Here is a 4,209-nt window from a genome sequence, read left to right as displayed (position 1 = left end):
GGAGCTCATTTAAATACCTCCCCGCTCGGGAGACACGCGAACCACACGTGACTGATGGTAAATCAGTTCGTATAATCTGGCGCACAGCCAATAGCAGCAGAGCATTTTATGACCTGGACATCAGCAACATTCTCAAAAGCAGAGTTAATTGTTTGTTTGTTTTTTCTCTCATTAGTTTTTATTGAGTTTTGTTTCAGTTTCCAGGCTTGTGTCTGTCAGGCAGACTGTGGTGTTTAAAGGACGCTCAGTTGGTACTAAGGGTTCCAAAATGCTCCAAGAAAATATCCCCCACACCATTACATGACCACCAGCAGCCTGAACCACTGATCGATCCAGGATTTCATGTCATGTTATATCCTGAATGTTGTAGTAGAAATTGAGGCAGGCAGACAGAGGGCTCTCGTACTCTGGGGCCTCTGGATGTCTGGAGCCTGGATCTTCTCCATGCATGCTTCATGCCCTGGGGGACAGGGCTATGGCTCCCTACATGCTCTAGCAGATCATTACATGGAGAAACCTTTTGAATACAAGCGCGCTCATCCACAAAGGTGTGCACACAGGCGCACACAGGTGTTCACTGTTCATAGACACAAACCACACCTTTCTTGGCTGCTACCTTAAAGCACATTGTGCGCTGTCGGTCCTGCGTGCTGGATAACAACATTCATCATTTAGTATTTACTGTTATTTATACTTAGCTGGATTAATGCGATGGCATTGTGTTTATTATGCTGCTCTCTCTCTCTCTTTTTTTGACTTATTTTCCCTTATTTTTCTCATTTTGGTCAGAGTGTCCGGCAGCCTAGCCTCTGTCAGTGCGCCCCAGGGTGGCTGTGGCTACAATGTAGCTTGCCATCACCAGTGTGTGAATGTGTGTGTGAATGGGTGGATGACTGGTTGTGTAAAGCAGACAACAATTCTGACGGCCAAAGAACCAAACATGACAGGCAAAAAAAAAGAAACAAACAAACAAATTGAGGCAAGCCAAACGAGGCAGTGTTTTCTCAACCCTGTTCATTTTTGATGAACCTTTGTGAACTGCAGCCTCAATTTCCTGTTCTTACGTGACAGGAGTGGCACCCTGTTCTTGTGTTGCTGTAGCACATCTGTGCAAAGGTATGGTATGTGTGTTCATATATGCACATCTGTATCCCTCTGTAACAGTGATTGGTTATTTGAGTCATAGTAATTAACTCTGATGTGGTACATTCACTAAAATAACGTTTTGTTTCTTTCTGTTTCATGATCGTTTTAATAGGTTCACAAGTTGAAGAGGGTGAGTACAGGAGTACACCTTAGACAAAATGCAAGTCTACCACAGGCCTAATACAGGAAGTCACACAACCATTCACAAGTATTGCTAAGTTAGAATCACAGTTTAAACTAACAGGTCTGGGTTCTTGCTAAGATGAGTATATACTAACAACTACTACACTGTGTGCATGTGAAAATACCAAATCTGAAACATCAAAGAGCTTAAGCGTGGACAGACTGACATCGACATTCTGAACAAAGACCTTCTATAATCTGTAACGTCTCCAATATATCTTAAGCCTCAGTTAAACATGTTATTTGAAATGATAAAAGTACCTCAAATATTCAAGAGTGACATGTAGGCAATGTTCCCTGCTCCCTGAGTTTTATGGGCAACAGACTGAAAAATGTTGTTTTTAGGCCTCACCGTGTCACTCTGTTCATTCTTACACTCCTGAAATATGCTGGTTAGATTACCATGACGCCCTGCAAACAAATACATTTCTGATGCTGTTGCCACATCAAGTGACACCAAGTGGTGACACTGTGACAACATTGCTCTGTGGCTGCAAAAACACCAGACTACACATAGTTTTCTGCAGTCACACTATTTAATACGCATTTGTTTTTTAAACAAACATGTATCATATCAAAGTTGGGGTAATTTTCTTTTAATACAACTTTATCAACAATAATTTTGTTAGAACATGAACGTAATTTATTCCCAACATTGACAGAGGCAGCCACTTTTATGTTAATGTTAAATGACTTGAAACTTTAAGTAGACCCAAGAGACAATAGAGGATGTTGTCACTACGTTCCTCAACTAAATTTTGTTTGTTGTGTCAGTCGATAAACTGAATTCATCAGTTTTAGTGACTTCTAATGACATCGTGACAAAATATCAGTTTTTAGTGACTTATAGTATTCTGGAGATTCTCAGGGAGCATTTAGGGCTTTTTTGAATTTGAGTTTCAAATCGGATATTTCACAAGAAAATGTTGTTGTTCGAACCTTCCAGGCAGCTGAGACTTTTCTGTGTGTTGTTTGTTTTCCATGTACTTATGATTCTGTTCAGGTATTCTTGCTTCCTCCAAATGACATACGTGTAAATTCGAGATTCTAGATTGGCCATAGGATGTAAATTTCTTGTCTGTCTCCCTGTGTCAGCGCTGTGAGAGACTGGAGACCTGTCCAGGGTGCTACAAGTGATCTGGGATCAGCTCCAGGTCCTTTGTGATCTCTACTTGGTCATTTTAAGAATGTTTTGATAAAAGTTAAACTTACATAACACTCTGGGGACATCAAAAAAACTGATATCTATATTATTTTAAGTTAATATGGTAAAGGAATATTATGAAATGTGTTTAGATTACTTTAAGTGAGAGTTGTGAGATGAAAACAACAAACGTTGGAGGCTTGGAGGGAAAAGTGTAGTTTCTAAACGAGCTAATGAACAAACAGCTAATTTATTTTGTCTAGGACTACTAATGCACACTGTGAGTCATGTCTTTTTCCAAAAAAGCAAGGGCAACAATTAGTCGGTTGTTACAAAACATTTATTTAAAAAGAAAAGGTGAACAGATCACGAATAACAGGTTAAGAATGGTTTAGCTGTGAGCAGTTGTTAAAAACACATTACAAAACTCAGCACCGTGAAACTCAGGGGCTTTTGTTTCAGACGCAGCCAGAAAGAGTGAAGCAATTGCCCCAAGTGTAATAGAAGAATAAAGAGAGGACAGATTTCTTGAGTTTAAATGATTCACTTTTACTTGGCCTTCAGCTGTTTGGACCATTACACTGAAGGTCACAAAAGCTGAATCATTTTGTCTGACAAAACTGCTCTCCTTATTATGGAGTACTAGAAACAGCGTAAGCATTTTCTTAACATGTTACTGCTAAAATTTATATGCACATATGTTACAGTATGCAGTAAGTCCACCAATAAGAAATTATAAGTTACTCCGGCTATAACCGACAACCTCAACCGGTTACATGACAAATTCATTCCAAGAAGCAAACCTCTTACAGGAGAAAAATAACACACAAAATACCTATTAACAGGTACAGTTATCGCTCACTGTGCTATGAGATCATCTACAGAGAAAGTGAATAATCAACTGTAGTGTCATTTCCTCTATTACCGTAACTGCTATAAAGGAAGCTAGTCCTTTTGTATAACAGAATACGATCGATACATGGATGGATTATGAGTCAGCACCTCAACAAACAAATCAAAGCCCCAGGAGGATTATTTGTTATTGTCTGTTCCTGTTTGAGGTTATTTAGACTCTTCTTTTATGTCTTCAAACCAACAAGAAATATTAGAAGACATATTTTCAAACAAGAAATATGAAGCTCGAGCTCTCTTATCAGTCACTTTTTCTTGTTTTGTGCTCATATAGTTCCATCTACTGGTCGAAACATATTTTGCTGAAAATTTAATCCATCCATTTTTTTTATGCTTAACCGATTCAGGGTAGGGAGACCTGGCTATAGAGGAGCTCATTCCAACTGTCAAAGGGCAAGAAAATTTCATTATAACAAGTAAAACTGAGGGGAAAAAAATAATTATGACATTGTTTACTGACAGGTTCAATGCAAAATACATTAACATTCCCAATAGCCATCACTTAAAAAATGTTAGTTCAGTAGTCAGTCAGTTTCCACTCCACTGAATACTAATGATACATGCAATTTCTAGGCAAAACAGTATACTTGTATTTTCTGAACTTGCTGTCTGTCATTTGTGGAAAATGTGCACTCATACTCTAATGTGTATTTGTGTTATATTAAGAAGCTGGTCAACTGGTAGAGTATGCTTGCTTGGTACGGTTTCAGTGAACAAAGTTATTTTGTAAGATTTTTAAATGGCTTCTGAGGCGTTATCTCTCTGTTTCTTGGACAGTTTCTGGAGGGATGACTGGCAGGCAGGCAAGATTCTGAAACAGCTGT

This window comes from Neolamprologus multifasciatus, chromosome 15 (genome assembly GCF_963576455.1).
Source record: "Neolamprologus multifasciatus chromosome 15, fNeoMul1.2, whole genome shotgun sequence".
NCBI classification, from domain to species: Eukaryota; Metazoa; Chordata; class Actinopteri; order Cichliformes; family Cichlidae; genus Neolamprologus; species Neolamprologus multifasciatus.
Note: the sequence above shows the minus strand (reverse complement) of the source record.